At 38.7% G+C, this 17,381-nt stretch overlaps 1 protein-coding gene across 8 annotated transcripts in view; it reads right to left on the reverse strand.

Moving 5' to 3' along the window:
• LOC135449859 (heparan sulfate glucosamine 3-O-sulfotransferase 1-like) overlaps window positions 1–16,758 on the reverse strand; it is a 51,054-nt gene extending 34,296 nt beyond the window's left edge. For 2 of the 8 annotated variants that reach the window (XR_010440867.1, XM_064717242.1), the window contains exon 1: window positions 9,034–9,270. The gene's annotated coding sequence lies outside the window, so the exon portion shown is untranslated. Of the gene's footprint in view, window positions 1–7,665; window positions 8,244–8,283; window positions 8,994–9,033; window positions 9,271–9,974; window positions 10,078–10,559; window positions 10,642–11,076; window positions 11,226–15,284; window positions 15,387–16,135; window positions 16,181–16,718 lie in introns of those variants that run through there. The other 6 variants (XM_064717245.1, XM_064717247.1, XM_064717248.1 and 3 more) reach the window with 6 other exon arrangements.
• Window positions 16,759–17,381: the final 623 nt, after the last annotated feature.

Below are 17,381 nucleotides of genomic sequence, written 5' to 3' on the forward strand. Positions count from 1 at the left end.
CAGGAAATCAGTGATGTGGTTGCTAAAACTACTGGAAGAGTTCACATTGTATAGTACAGAACAAAATCAAACTCATACAACAAGATTCTAGTAAACTACGTAGATTTTAAAAGTCAAAAAAAACACCATCTAAGTAAATGGAACTATTTATTTAGAGAATAAGCTGAAGGTAGCATGTGGTGCAAAGGAAGCTGAGTCATAATTTGTGAGACTGAAATAGCCTAATGTTTGGGGATAAGGTCTAAAAGATTTCTGACTGTGGCAGTCTAGAAAAAGAAAGCCCTTACATGTTTATTTTCATATTGCATCTCAAGAATCTAGCATTAGAAAGTGTCAAAGCTGACAAATGCAAATTATTTTCCATCTTAAACTTGACAGTATTTACCTTTATAAATGGTGCAATGGAAAACACAGTGCTGTGAGGATTAATGTGAGCCAAGTCTGGAAGATGGTCAAGAATCTGGCTGTCATAAGACACGAACTTCTTTCATCCTGAGAGTTACCTACATGCCCTTCATATGTGACAAGGTCATAAAAATAAATATTTTATTATAATATCTGTGTAAGGCTTATTTTAAACAGTGTATGTGTATGTAAACGATAAATAACAAATTCTGAACTTCCAGTAAAAATTTAATTTTAAAAAATTTTGTGTTACAAGCTATTGTTTGCAAGGCTTGACTGCCTTTATTTAATAAGGTCTGCTGACTGTATAAATTGCAGTGAACAGCTTAGCTGAGTAATATGGCATTTTTGTGGCTATGATTTTAACTAGTTAAGCCATGGAAATAGATGACAGCTACTTTATTTTTAATCTTACTGTTGGAGAAAAGCTGTAAACTTTTTCCTTCCAGAAATAATCCGCAAACTGATTGCTGTCAACTGCTTGCTGGAGGGAAAGTCTGTCAACCAAGGAGGGTGGAGACAGGAGAGACAAGCTCTCTCTTTCCATGTGTAAATACCTTTCCACAAAATGGAAGCAGAATATTATAGAATCTTTGTAAATTAGGGATCTATTCTGTGTGAACCTTTAAAAATGTTCTTTGTAGTATCCTACACTTTTATTCAGAAAAAAACTATGTCTGACTAGACTTTGTTATCAAAGAGACATGATGTTATTCAAGTGTTCTCAATGAAGCCCTGCATCTTTGTTCCTTAAAAATGAAAGCATATCTTGTAAGAGCTGATTCTGGATTCTGAGGGATGTAGTCTGCCCTTTATAAACTTCAAAAGCACTTATACCAAAACTCAAACTCTTAGCAGATTTCTAGGTCTAAAATATATTGGTCCTATACCATTAATTCGCAGAACATATAAATGCCTTCAGGTGTAATGAAGATCATTGGTGTATACAAGGATTTTTACCTTGTAAACACTATACAAGTGCTAAATTATGACAAGGACAGAAGTAGCCCAGTTTATCTCCTTCCAAAAAGCTAAATTTTTTTGCTTGCATTTGAATTACCTTATTAATTCATGTCTAAAACCCAGTATCTCTACTAACTGATACTTTGCCATTTATCAAAATAATCTAAATCCCTAATATCTCACTTCAATTTTTTTTTCAGCTATCCACTGTAAGATCCCATTGTAAATAAATACAACCTCAGAACATATTTTTCTGTTGCCAATTTCATGGGAAAAAAAAAGTCTACTCCTTGCAGTTTACCAAAAGTAGAACATGTTTTTTACCTCTCAATTTCTGAAACCCTGAGTTTCTTTACTTGCAGAAACTTACATGACACAAATTGGTTAGTTAGCAATCTAGAGAATTGTAGTAGGACAAAATATTAAATCATTTTCTCCATTGTTCTGCAAGTAATGTGTAACATTTTACTTAATAACTATATCTGCACCTTTTATAACCTCAGTGGAAAAGGATTTGCTCTGCCTTTCCAAGTTAAACAGATGTACAGTGTTAACAGGAAATTATAGACAACAACAAAAAGAAAAAAAACTAAAGCAATTATTTTTCTGAAATTCAGATGATTAGCGCTTATGCACTTATATTGATTTTGGAAATAAAAGTAAGGGCTAGAGCTGCATACTTGCACAGGTGCCCATTCACAATTTTTCAATTCCCACCTATTCACTGCAGCTTGGATGCCAAGGGTCACTTCTCTCCAAATTCTGGAGGCCTTAATACCACATAGAGAAGGAAAATTCTCCCATTTTTCTGATGGAGTTATGGCAGGATGTGAATTCAGAATCAAAGAGCAAGGACTAGATTGCTTATCAAAATCAGTGTCGAGGTACTAAGTTGTAAGTACAATTAGCTCATCACTGTCCCTAGGACACTATATCCTCATTTCATGGGGAAAAAAAGAGAATCATCATTTCAGTATTTTAAGTTCTATCATTGCAGTATTCTGTAAATGGAAAGCCATTTGATTACAAAGTTCATTTTCATCACTCTTCTATATGCATTCACATAAATAAAATATATCTTCTTTAGCTAAAAGCAAAAGTATCAGTCACTTGCTAAAAAATGGAAAACTCCTTCTTTTCAAGCAATATTGAATGAATTTTTCTGCAGCAAAACAGCTTGATCCTAGACCAAACTTAAATATTTTGAGCCAAAACACAGAGCCCTGAGTCTCACCCTAGAAATCTTAAGCATTGCTTGCAATGAGGGTAGTTCAGTGTCTTTTCTCACTGCTGCTGGCAAAGCAGGTGAGTGTGAATAGCAAGACAAAATAGGGAATACCGAAGCAATTTTTCTCAAAACATTTTTTTGCTATTTGAAGGAAACATAAAAAAAGCCCTTGCATTTTTTAACATAAGGTACACAATTTCTTCACCTGAATGAAAGACCATTTGGCTTCCAAAAAATCAGCTATAGAGCAATTAATTCACCTGTATTTTGCAATCAATTTCAAGATAACATATTTCAAATTCTCCGTTAACTATAACAAGTCCAGAGGTTCATTTGACCTATAAAGAATGAGGTGGGGAACTAAATCTAATGCAAAAAAAAATTGCAGTGCCTCTATGACGTGTAAAATAGTATCTTCCCTGTGTCAAACATATGGTATGAGTAATTCACACTCATACTCTCAAACACAGAAAAACAGACAACTGTCAGCTGGTGCACGTGTGTACACACACGTGCCAGTGCTATTAAACCAGAGCAAGGAAAGATGGTGAAGAGATATTTTTATCTGTTAATTTTCCTGGTCACACAGCAGTAGTAAAATTATTACTGATGTTACTAACTATTATTACTAACAATTACATTATTATTAATGAAGCATGAAAGTGAGGTGAAATAGAAAGTAGTGGAATTACTGGGCTCAGAGGATTGTGATCAGTGTCACAAAATATTCAGCTGAGAACATTACTAATTGTGCACCCCTGTTGATATTGGGGCCATTTCCCTTAAAGACCAGAATAAGGGGACTGAGGGCACCCTCAGCAAGCTGGAGAGTGTGTGAAATAAGGAGCAGTCGTGCTGCTGTTAAGTGGGACCTCAGCAGGTTGGAGAAATAAAGCTCGGCAAAAGGAAATACACATTTTCCACCCAGAGAGAAATAACTTTGTGGACTGATAAAAGTCTTAGGACCAGCCAGGGGAAAAGAACTAAGCACTAAAGGATGGAGAATGTCCTAATGGACAAGAAGTTAAACATGAGTCAGCAAAGTGCCCATGTAGGAATGAAAGCCAACGCTTTCTGTGTTAGGAAAAAGAGAGTTAGGAAAAGCAGGATGAGAGAGATGATCCTGACCCTCAGCACCAGTGAAGTAATATCTGGAATATTGCCTCCTCTTCTGGGCTCCCCAGCTCAGAACAGACATGGACATACTGGTGTACATCCAGTATGGCCATTCAGGGCACAAAGATAAGGGTCTTGGAGCATCTGTCATTTGAAGAAAGGAAGGGAGAGCTGAATTACTTTTTCCTGGAGAAGGCTCAGAAGGGATCTTAATCAGTATTTATAAATGCTTGGTGGGAGGGAGGGAGAAGCCAATCCTTTGAAAGCAAATATTATGAGAAAGAACATACAAAATCCACTCGCTCCAGATTTCATTAAGGAATTTGATATAGTATCATCCAGCAATTATTTACTGAGTTGGAAATACAAGCATAATACAAAAATAAAGTTGACACAAATGGTAACTATTGAATGATAACTAATGGCAACTATTGATGACTAATGGTAACATATTGAATGAACTTTGAAATCATTCTTCACACTCACTTTACCACATGCCTATAAACACGGTGAAAAGCAGAGGTGTTTTCATAAAAACTGGTTACAGGAAGCCCTCTTGATACTGGGGAGGTTCTTGCTAACTTACAGAAGAAATTGGAGGAGCATTTGCACAGGATTAGAAATGGGAAAACCTTTAGCTACTTTTCAAAGCCACATGATTACGAATAGCAGAATTTCTGATTATTTCTGTGATGGTCTCTTATTATTTATCTCTCTTGCATTTGAAAGCAACACAAAAAAGATAAATCACCCACCCATGTTTACTATTAACAGATTAAACTAACCTGGCCTATCTGTAAAACAAACTTGATATTCGCCAGTGTCTGACAAAGTATTTTCAAAAGACCAAGTGGAGTATTAGCAGTCTTATTCAAGACTTTGAGCAAACACTTCAGGTGCAAGGTTCAAATTCAGGAGAATCAAGTTACTAGCCTCTGTATCTTCCTATTTATTCTGTTTTGCCACACAGACTAAAAGGTGCTTGCTCTGCTTGTTTGATCCTAGCACATAAAAGCTGAGAAGACACATGATCGATGTTTATAATTTATTGAGGGCTACACACTGAGGAAGGAGTTGGTTTAAAATAACAATACAGAGAGATTAAAAATTAGGAATCAAAGAATATATTTAGGTTGAAAGTTCAAAGAAAGCTCTAAGCATTAGGAGAGAGGTTTTGAAATATCTTTAGAAACATCCAGAAAGAACAACAGGGCAATGTACTTAAAGGTAGACTGTGATGACTTTATAACTGAAGTTAGATAAGATTGCTGTTTAGCTCAGAAAGGTCTTTTCTTCAGCCCGGAATTACTACTGTGACCAACTGTTCCTGGTTCTGCTCCCCTGCTTCCCAGACTTCTTGCTTCACACTATTCCCACTAAAATTCAACTAGGGCTGTGAGAGAACCTCATGCCATTTTTATCCTTAAGAGAAAGCAATCGTAAGACTTAAACTCCTACCCCTCTAGCTTAAATGGTTTTATGGAATATTGCATCAAAGCAGTTGATTAGAAAACCTCCTTGAGATCAGAAGATTTAATCAGCACCTAAACAGAGCAGTGCACTGCAAACCTACAGAAATGATATTACCTCTTTGAGTCTTCATTAAATATTTGTCCTCCTGGCCAGTTTAATGGATTCCTGCTTACTATATAAACAGTCAAAGAGAGAATTTGATTGTACTCCAAGCAAATACACCTCAAACGCTGTCACTATTCAGAATCATGTAATTTAACCTGTCTGTTAAGACATACAATTATCCCCACCCTTTATAACATGGTAATATGTTAATCATTGAACAACCCATTCAGAGGATTTCCATGGCAGTGGGTAAAGCAAAAACAGCTACAGAAAAGAGAGAGGGCGTATTCACATGTCTCTAGCTACTGGCCAGTTGTCACATAATCATTTGTGTAGCAGCAAGTGAATATTGAGCAATGTTGCAGACAGCCAACTCTTCTCCATTCAGCTCCTTTCAAAGATGTGTCCATCACTAAACAAGCAGCACTCTGCTTTCCTGACCCAAAAAGCATGCTCAGCTTGTTGCAAATATTGAAAATGTAGGCGGGTCTGTCGTTCACCAATCCCACAATCCCCAAACACAAGTCAGTACTGTAAGGCCAATAAAATCTGGTATGACCCCATTTCCCCACCTCCCTCTGGCTGACAAATGATTTTTTACACTTTGTTTTAGAAATGAAGCAAATGTTTTTCCAATATAAGTGAATCCAACGCTTGACAGACAATTAAAAATGTACACTGGACTGAAATTTACACAGTGACATATATTGTTCAAACCCCAAATCAGAACTCCCATATTTCATTTATGACTTGCAAAGCCAAAGCACTGTCCAGAAGAATGCCAGTTACACAGAAAAAAAAAGTATTTCTATTTTAATGGTATCTCAGAACAAGAAATGTTCACTAATTAATAAATTTGGACCACTTTGTAGACTGGTGTTCATGACAGCATTTCCAGTTAGACACAGAAGATTTGGAAAAGAAAACAAATTATTCTCCTGTTTCATGTTCAAAGATGAACTCCACTTTCATTGACTGTCATTTGACAGCTACCATCTCTTATTTGGTGCCAAACCAGATTCTCAACAACTGAATCTCTTTTAATTGGTTGGTTATAGTCTAGACCAAGGCTTCTACCTTAAATGCCATAAAAATGCTGTGTATGTGAGTATGATTTCATTTAACAATGACCTGCGCTCTTGGATCTGACAGAAAGTCTTGATTTCCAAATGTTTTTCCCCACCTGACTAGTCTCCTTTTAGATTTTTGTCTTTATTTCTGCCTTGTGCTTATTTTTGTCTCCCTTATTTTGTTGCTGTAGAACAGTGATGTGAAAACTACTGCATCCAGGCTTGCTTTCAAAGTAAGCATATTGAGTGGCTAGCCTGGCTCATATGTTCTTGCTTACCTCACAGATTTCTGTGTTATTATTAGTTTCTTCTACTAGCATAGCAGTCTTTTGCCACACACATACACACACTTTTACAATAAGCTCACGACTTATGAAACTTGCAAATCACACATTCTGCCAAAGCACACAGATTTCTTAGTTTCCTCATTCTGAAGCAATGTCCAGGGTCCATCTATAACACTTAACATCTTCCTAATCAAAAAGCAGTATTTTTACATAAGTGGAACAAAAAATTTAGTAATATTTGCCATTCACAGTTTGGTCAAAAATATGCTAGGTTACTAAAGCAATTAACCCCAATCTAAATCAGTTCCATTTGAAATGACGAAACCTCAGTCTAGTTTTGCCAGCAACAAACCCAGTGAAATATGTGAAAAGTCACAAAATTAGGTATTAATAACTTCTACAATATAAAGCCATTATCTCATCAGGCTAAAGCTGTCATTTTGTATTTTATGATGAAATACCTGGCACATGAATAACACAAACATCTTACTGAACAGTAGGTCTCCCCAGTTCATCTCATTTAGCAGGCAAGCGTCAAAAATAAATACTGTATTGCCTTAGAGGCAGTAAGTGAAATACTTGGAAGTAGCTTATGACATTTTTAAAGTTTTTCAGAAGGTGGAAATAATAAAAAAAGACATCACACAGATTTTAGTTGCTGTAGTTGAGAAAGTCAACATTTTCAATGGAAGTTGTGCTACCCCTTGTCCAAGTTTTCCCCATCCTGCATCTCAGAAAATATGGGTTTGTGCACACTAAAAACAAGGTAAACCAGCCTGGTTATTCTCAGTCTTTTCACTTGTGGCAAAAATAAGAGGACATATGTGGTTCTAAAGCACCATCCTTACACTCCACCACCTCCAACTCTGCAAGAGATTTCAGGCTGTAATGTGTAAATCATTACTACATGCTCTAATAGTACTTTCTATTTAATCAGGGGAGAAGAAAAGCCCCCTCTAGAATTACAATAAATAACTACAGTTTTGTTTTAAATTAAATGATGTAGTTTATATCTGACCTGAGTTTCAGTCTTTTCCTAGTGGGAAATATAAATTCAGCATTTGGATACATAATCCTACAGCTCTCAGAAGAAGCCGACTCCACCGCGAACACTTTACATGATTTATAGCTCTCCTCCAGATTCAGATGACAAGTCTCGGCGGAGCAGGTGCAACGGGGTATTTTTTCCTTCCTTCAGACATCATTCCCTCGTATGTAAATTAATTAGCAAGTCTTCCTCACTTTCGCGTAAGCGGGGAAGATGAAGCTGATGGAATATCAGCGTTCTGTTCCTCACGAGGAGCGGGTGACCCGGCGGAGGGAGGGAAGGAGGGAGGGATGCGGGGAGGGGGCTGCTGTCGTTACTGCTGGAGCCACAGCGATTTCGACAGCGTCAGCGGCGATAAAGTGAGCCCGGCTCCCGCGCGCTTATGCCAAGAGAGCGATTTTTAAACCACGGGCAGGATTTGAAGGAGCCTCGGGGACGCGAAGCGAACACACCCCGCACGCCTCCCGCGGCAACCCGAGCCTTCCTGTCCCCCCTGCCGGCAAGTTGGAGCTGCCCTGCCCGCGCCCCCTCCGCCCTGCCCCTTCCCGGGCTGCCGGGGCACGGGGAGCGCGTCCCGACTCCCGTTACCTCCTCCGGAGCCATGGAGAGCCGCGGCCGAGCGGAGCGGAGCGGAGGGGCCGGCGCTCCCCGCGCTCCCTCAGCCGCCGCGCCGCCAGCCGCTGGCACAGCCCGCTCCACATAAATGCATTAACAGCAGCCACATCGTGATTAATTCATCAGCCCCAGTGACCAGGGGAGGAGGCAGGCGCGGGGGCTGGGGAGAGGCAGGGCGCACGGGACGGTCCCTTCTCCCGGAGTTGGCCCCGGCTCCGGCCCCCGCCGGCGCGGAGGGAGGGATGGATGCCGCGCCCGGCTTCCCACAGTGCCCGTGCCTGCCCGGCCTGAGGGAGGCGGGGTGTCCCCTCCCCGGACAGGGCACGGGCGGCGGGACCGCGCTGGGAGCCGGGCGCGGATGGGCGAGGCAGCCGTGGGAAGTTGGGAAGGCTCCGCGGCCCGGAGCGGGCGGGCTGCAGTCCCCGCTCAGCGGGAGCATCCTCAGCTCCACGGGAGGGAGATGCAGCCCCTCCTGGTCTCCGCGCTGCCAGCGGCCCGCAGGGTGCCCTGGCAGCGGAGCAGGGTCCGAGCTGCCGGCACGGAGGGGCCACCGGGCATACAAGCATCCGTGCGGCCGTGATCACGGCAGCAGGACTAAGCTCGTTTGCACAAATGTGTCCAAACCCCTCCTCAGCCTCGGTGAAAACAACGGCTCGGCCACGCGCCAGTTGCTGGAGCCAGGTTTTTCCGTGCCACACATCATTGGTGTCCATGTGAGCTTGCCTTGGTCTGCTGAGGCAGCGAGCCCGGCTCCTTCCCCAGTCCTCCGGCACAGAGATTTGCTGCCCTGTCTTCTGAGGGCAGCGCCGACTTCTTCAAGCACCATTTGCTAAACTAGCAGTACGCTGGACTTTGAGTTTCTTCACAGTAGTGGCACAACACCACTGTGATTTTAAGGGTTTCAGAACAGCTGTTAAACGTAGGAAACCCTTTGCATTTCTCTGCCTTCATTTTCCACTCCAAACATAGGTAGAAGTCCTCTAAGTCCACCACCCCCTCCAATATTTAATACACAAGATGCCACCTTAACTTCTTAGACAGGTAGGTCCCTAGTCAAGTGATGAAATTTGCATAGAACTGATGACTTATCAATTCCTTATCACTGCCTCACTTGATCTGTAAAACCATGTTTGCCTACCTATTGTCATACTCCAAGGGAATGTATTTGTATAGGATATTACCATGGTTTAACAGTTCCTTATTGATCATGTGCCAGGAGCAAAAATCACCTCTTGTGGATTTTAGATTAGCAAAGAATCTCCAAGCTGACATAGCTATATATAGAGATTGCCAAGTACCAGACAGAGTTCATAAGCTTTACATAGAGAGATCCTCAAATTGTCACAAGACCTGATAGGTAATCATAGGCAAAGAGGTTTAAAGCTGTGTAAGGAGGAAGCAGAAAATAAATGAAAAAGTAGAGCAGTTTTGTGGGAAAAATTCATTTACATGACACATTAATTTTCCTTTTATATTATGCTCCAGATTTGTGTTGCTCATACACAAAAGAATAATTAACTCCACAGTTAAGGCTGTGTTGTGGTTTCCACTTATAGCGGGAGTAAAAATCTCTAGGTTCAATACTTGAAAGCTGCATTTAGACTACATAGCACAATAGCACATAAGAATTACAGTTGAATTTTCTTCTAAAACATAATACTTACTTGCCTTCTACAGAGAAAAATCTTAATTGTCCTCTTTTCCCAGATTTTCCCATTTTCATCTGTGAATTCTGAAGGTTCCTGTGTATATTAGAAGCCATTCATCCTGTAGGAAAAGAACACAAATAAAGCTGATTTTGAACTTTTAAAATTAAGTAGAAATAGGGTAACACAGACTATATCCACTATATTACTTCATTGCACTTGGTACTGGCATCCCAAGATAATTACATAATAGCAGATTGAATTGTTCTACTTATTTTTTTTTTAAAAAAAGGATTTTATCAGAATCAAATGTTTCCTGCAAAAACTGATGTACTCATCTGAAAACATAAAAACATGGAACTTGATTAAAACCTCTGAATCACCAATCCAAAACTCTGCTTTTTAGCAGACATTACCTAATGTCTACTGTAATCCAGTGCTTCATCTTAAAATCAGTTCATTTCACTCTTCCTAGTGAAGGCAGTGCCTAAACATGCACTGGCTCCCCTGATTAGAAATTGTCCCATTTGTTACTCTGCCCAGAACATTCTAAGTATTATTCTTTTCTGTTCACCTATTGCTATATTCATATACAACACTCACGTTTTTCTTCAGTTGAAACAGATTCTCCTTCAATCTCTTTCCATAAATCAAATTCTGGATTTCCCCTGATGATGTCTATGACCTATTACAATTTGAATTAGTAATTTTTAAACTCTGACAGATGGACAGAGCTTTATACATGACATTCCAGTAAACTCTTATTAGTAATGCCCACAATGGTCTCTTCACCCCCATTTAAGCACTGATAAAGGTGGGCTTTGCCTCACTTTCTTTCTTGACCTTCCTATGTCATAGCTTTTGGTTTTTCCTGAGCTCCATACCAACAAGTCTTTCTCATGCCATACAAATTTTACTCTCAAATCACCAGATTATACCGAAGTTCTCATCAGGTTCTGGTGCATAATCTTGAATTTTGTTATTGTATTTCTTGGCTCCAGTATTATGTGCTATTGACAAGCTGCAAATCAACAGCAAATTATGCATTTTTTAATTTTCTATGATTATTAATTAATTTACTACGGGATACAGAAATAATAGGAACTGAGTCTTAACAAACCTAGCAAATTCCATTTATGCATTGATCTCCTTTCAGCATAAACTCTCTTCCTTTGCAGGTCCTTATCCACTTCACAATTTTTATACAGGTTTTCTTGTCTTCCATTGCAATAGTTGCCCACACACAGGTGACTGCTTCCAAGTTAAACTCTGGAGAAAGCAAAGGTGTTAAATGAGATGGTGCATGAGGTGTCAACTGTTACAGAGTTTGGGACAAAGATGTAGTACAATTAAAAGCAAAGGATAAAACCACTCATAAGTAGCCTGGTAAAAGTCATCTATCTGCTGTGCTACATTTCCAACTTAAAAATGGCCCAGTACTACAGTTCAAAGAAAAATCACCATGGCTGGAGGGGGGGGAGAGTGGACCTATTCTCTATACTGTTCACTCATTTCTTCTATTTCTGGAAACTCTCCAGGTTCTTTATTACAGAACTCACTTGCCTGGGCAATTTTATTCACATGTCATCTTACTGAGAGTGGTAGAACTATGTAACTATCAAAGTATGGAAAACTTCAAAGCTGGATTTCTTTTATTATTATTATTTACTGAAGTACAAATTTATGTTTCTATGAAATGATTAACATCCTTGCTGATACCTTATTGGTATGAAAAGATGGATGCATAGTTCCACTACCACAACATCTGAAGTTATATGGATACAGATTCATTAAAAACATTTCAAGTAGTATTTATTTTTATATTGTGAATCAAGTCTCAGTGCTGCCACATCTAGACATTTGGTCTTGGTGTATCTCTGCCTAAATCTTGGGATGAAATCTCAATCACACAAAAATAAAAAAAATTCTTCTGGTTAATTCATCAGAGCTAGGACTGCATTCACTGATTTTTCTCTGAGGGTTCACTACATTTGTCATGAAATCCTTAATTACAGCAGCTTATATTAAATATAAGCATACACGTGTCTAGGTTTATTTCTAGAAAATAAATCATATTGAAGAAAGAACATTGCACGACAGAATCAATCCTGATACAGTAAAACTAAAAGCAAATGATAATAGTACATCTCTATGAAATATCCCTGGCCTGAAGGCCATATGACATTTTCTTGATTCAAGGCTTAATATTCAAAGCTTGGTTGTAGTTATTCATCTGTTAAGGTTCATGAAGTTAGACTGATTTATGACTAATTCTGGCTACTACATGGAAACTGTGGATGCAGATGAATTATGATTATTTTTTTTTTCAGTCTGAGGCACAGACTAAAACTCAAGGCATAAAGAGTGTCTTTTGCCTTGATTTTAAACTAATTTTCAGTGAATTAAATATCTGACAAATAAGGCGGCAGGTCTACCTTTTGGAAGTCAAAGCACTTGTGTTAATTAAGAGTGAGTTTGACTCAACTTTCCTCATTCTCCAAAGAACTTTTCTTCTCAGCCTTATAAAAGTCAGATTATGTAGACAAATGTGGATTTCAATATCTATAAAACTTATGGGAACTACATCATATAAAAGCTCAGAGCTTGACATAGGCAACCTCTGTTATTCAATAAAGTAACAACTCTGGAATATTCCAGAGAAGTGCACCTTCTCTCATGTTTATCTGGTCATTGAGGATTGTAATTTCTGACCTCTTAACTTTCATGAAATGACTTTTTCTTACTGAACTCAGAAAAGCTGTTAGAAATCCTTAGTAGCAGTAAAGCAATAGACACAAAATACTGTTAGGACACCAATAACATTGAAAGATGACAGACTTATTTTCTGAAAGAGGGGAAATTCTGTCATTCTTGAAGGAATGCTGAGGCATTCCAAAAAGTATAGATAATTTTTTGAAACTGAAACATTTTGCTATATACATTATTTCTGATTTTTGAAATTGCCCTCAGTTTTAAATACCCTCACTCATATGTCAATTGTGCTGCCTCAAATTGTGGCACCAGAGGCAGTGAACTGAAGAAAGAGAGAAAATGGGAATGGTGACTGAGAAATCACAGCAAGAAATAAGATGATCCAAAAAACCATATTACTCCAAATTGCTAGTCCAGCTGAGCTGTACCTTTTGCAGTCTCAGAGCAGACTGTAACTAAGGTGCAATTTCTATTGTAGTTCTCTCACCCTGAAAACAGTCCAAAATGATCTATACAAAGCTAGGGCAAGCTGCAGACAAGGCTGGTGTCTACAGTGTACACCCTCTGAGCATCTCCTGAAGCTGTGCAATTTGCTGAGGAGTAAAGCATGTTGCAGGCTTGCCCTTCAGAACCTCAATGCATTTCCTGCTACTGAAGGAACAGACACGAAATCAGTGGAAGGAAAACTCACTACACCACAATACGGAACCAAGACCACTATTGTTTTGCTAGCTCTGATGTTTCAGCTGAAATGTGGTTTATAATGCTGTAAAATTATGGGTCAGGTAAACCTCATTGCAGCTCTTGGGTATAGCTGTCCCTCTTCATTTAAGATAGATGTAAGAACTCATTATGCTCCTTTGCTGAAACAGGTAACTGAAATGACTTTAGTCTCCAAACCCCAAACACAATTACACATCTCAGTACAAAACAAAAGCTTGAAAAAGTCAGGTCAGAATGAGAATGAAGTGGGTGGAGTGGTTTTGCTGTTTTTTAAGAAGGATACAAATGAAAGTGACACAATGTATGTAGGCTATGCATGTAGGACATGCATAAATATGGAGAAAGAGGAAATATGTAGAAGCTCATGTCAAATTAATGCTAAAGAACAGGTACCGAGGAACAAATCTAGACAGATTTTGGGCTGCTGGCACAAACTGCCACAGGTTGAATCTCTGAAAAATAAAAAGCTTTTTCAATATGCATAATTTCTGCTATGCTCAAAGAAAGATTTTTTTAATGTTGCTTCCTAGAAATAGGACTGCACTGACAAAAATCAATCTCTATTAACAGCTCCCCTATCTAATGGAAATAATAAAAAACCTCCAAATTTTGACCAGCTGTTGGGCGAAGTGACAAAGCTGTGTGACGGAGTGACAGATCTCAGATGTAAATATACATGCTATTATTAAAAATATAAATCTCAGCTAGAAATATACATATCATTATTAATTGATTTTCAGAATTCCCACCCTGTATTTTCAGAGATGTGCCTTCCCTTAAGTTCCCTGAGTATCATTTACACTTTGGGAGCTGTAACTGCTATATCCAGCTTTCAAATACCCCAAGGACCTGCTAAATCAAAGACATTCCTATACAGGAGAAAAATATTTGAATTCTCAATTTCTATATGAAGATTTAGGTGTCTGTAACCTCCCCAACACAGTTACATCCCTTCTCCAGCAAGTCCAGGAAAAAAATTAAGAGAATGTAGGCAGGTATCTGTTGACTTTGCCCCCAGGTGCCTTGAAAGAAGCTTAGAAAAGGAGAGAGTCTTTTGGGGTAGTGGACTGAAAGTGGCTTGGAGCAAGAAGTGAAGAAATACTCCAGTGCCTTGTTCAAGGAAATAAGATTTTGTAGTTTTTTGTAAACAAACAGTCATACAAGAGGACCTAACTTTACAAAAGCCATCAAGTTTTGACCCAATGTTAAGCTCATCAAAGTATAAGTGCGCTCCTGACTTGTAAAGACCAGGAAAAAGTTATCTCAAATTATCTTTCCCAAAGGAAACTCTGAGAGTAATTCACATAGTGCAAGTGATTCATTTTCTCAGTGCACATGTCACTTCTGACTTCATTGTTAATCAGTGGCTTTTTTCTATATCTGCAAATCAATGAACAAACTTAAGTGGAAGATGTAACACACTCATGAATGAAGCAAAAATATTTAAAATGTCCACCTCTGAGCTCTCTAAATCTCACAGTATCAGTCAGGACTCACAAAATTCTTAAGGTTAACACCTAAGATTGGAATGCATTTTTTTCACTTTGCTAAATAAATGCACAGTACAGTGTAAAACGGTCACATAAGGACAGTTTAAAATAAACACACATTCATATCATGTGCAACAGCAAAAAGAGACATCTTGCAGAAGACAACAGTGATTGCTCAAGTGCTCAGTACACAAAAATGGAATACTTCACATGCTGGAACTGATCAAAGGTCCAGTACTCTGCCTCTGGTGTGCAGTTCATCTACATTCCTATCCTTGGCCAGATGGTTAAAGGCTGTAAGTGAGTGTGTGTACAAAGTGGTCCTTTCAGAACATCCTCCTACCTTCTGGCAGTATTAAAGTATTAAAAGTATTATTTTCTGAAACACATTTTCCGCACAGACCTGTCAGGTTTCATAGCCATGCATGGATTCAATGGAGGAAGAACAACACAAGCAATGATTTACTCTTTCTGAAGGGGAACTGTCAGAGCTCCTGAATCTTCTGTGCACCACATACAGCACCCTGGGCTTTCCTGAGAGGTCTCCTATCTAATTACTCACCAAGTTCAACCTGCTTAGCTCATGAGAGCTGACGAAATCATAGCCTGATGTGAAGCAGCTGGGATTTAACTCTCATTTATAAAATTTAATTGGGAGATTTTTTTTCTTTCTTTCCATTTTTTGCACTTCTTCACTCTTAAAATCACATAACATCCCCACATGCATGCACAAACACACAAAACAAAGAGTAAAAGCAAACCACAACAGTCAGTGAAGTTACTTGCTATAGAAATAGCAGTGCTGGTATTAGCACTTCAAAGGGAAAAGCTATTTTAAAATTTAACTGCCTGGCAGATGCAGCAGATATAGGACAGGGACCAAAGAGAGGTAAGGAGAGAGGGAGAGGAGGAGAAAATAAGTGGGGAAGGGTAGGAAAACAGATGAATGGTGCATTAATTAAAGGTAAAAATAGCCAAATTCTATGCTGGCAGTGACATTTTGGCAATGTGGAATCCAATAGCAAAATTCCAATTGAATTCTGGGAAATCTGGTTTTTGCTCTGTATCAATAGTTTTACTCTCATGTACTGCAATGTATCAACATAATTCCTCAATGTATTTAGCTCCTTTTAGTTCATTCTTGCTAATAATTTATTCTACAATGATTCTACAAATGTTGTAAAGGCAAGAAGGAAACTAACTTTGACCACTGAGTTTTCAGTATTACATTGGAAAATCAGGATAGTTACAAACCTGTTAGTTTTTATGGCACAAATTTCTATTTTCACAGATGGTATTATACAAACCATAAATAGTCATTCATCATATATTAAACTCCTGTATTTTGAAGGAACAGTTACAAAGTTTCATCCACATCGTTCCTGGGATTTGTTATCAACTTCTACATTGTTGAACTCCAGAGGCCATGATGATTTCAAAGGGAAAGATTTAAAACCATCTCTTTAGTCTGTAATGCAAGTTATGTAATGTTAGTCAGTCTACACTGATGCATAACTGATTATTACTGAGGCTCAAAAATATTCATGGAAAAGTGTTGTACATACAGTCAGTCTGATTGCTGTGGTAACATTGAATAACCTGAGCTGGCTCATTAAATCCACCCATGATGGAACTTTTTCTGTTTCAGTTCTTTGACAATAGTGGTAATAATCACATAGATAAGTAATTAGTCTACTACAACTCTTTAATTTGCTCTTAGATCCATTCTGAACAGAGTTCAGGCAGCCCTGTTAAAAAGTTACTATCCCTGCCACTGTTATTCCAGGAGATTTTTCTGATAAAGGGCATTGCAGCAAATATGAAGAAGTATACTCACATCAAAATAACTTACAGGACCACCTTTGCCTTGAGATCAGCAGCCCGTTGTGCAAGCACTGTGTGACACCACAGGTTGCTTTGAAAGAAGGGAGATGGATCCTTTCTCAGAGCTCCTAAAACAACTGGGGCAGTTACAAACATTTTACAATGGGGGAATAAGGCTCCGTGAATCAAAGCAAAATTTTCTTGGCATATGGGCCTCTAGGATCAGAAAAAGTTCCTAACTCCAAATGTATGACCTTGTGGAGAAGCTCTGAATACAGGGAATACCAAAGGGTAACCCATAAAATTATGGGGTCATAGTTGAAGGACTGTGCTTTGCACTTTATCGGGACTGAGAAAAGATGATGGGCACAATTCCAGGTTAGGTGTTTTTGCAGATGATTTTGTGTCTTTTAAATAGACAGAAAAATGACAACATAGTCTATTAAGAAATAAGAAATTCCTTATCAATTTAGTGTGTTTTCTGAAACTTGCATTAAACTCAGATGCAACTGAAAGTTGCATTAAAGTTGCACAAAAAAGTAAGCTTTCTTCCTATAGGTGCACAAGGAATGTTGCATGGGGATTTTATTTATCCAAACATTATGGAATGGTTAGCATGTTCTTATCAAGATAAAAATTGACTATGCCTTTAGACAGTAGAAGAAACAGATGAGAC

Source organism: Zonotrichia leucophrys, chromosome 6 (genome assembly GCF_028769735.1).
Source record: "Zonotrichia leucophrys gambelii isolate GWCS_2022_RI chromosome 6, RI_Zleu_2.0, whole genome shotgun sequence".
In the NCBI taxonomy this organism is placed as follows: Eukaryota; Metazoa; Chordata; class Aves; order Passeriformes; family Passerellidae; genus Zonotrichia; species Zonotrichia leucophrys.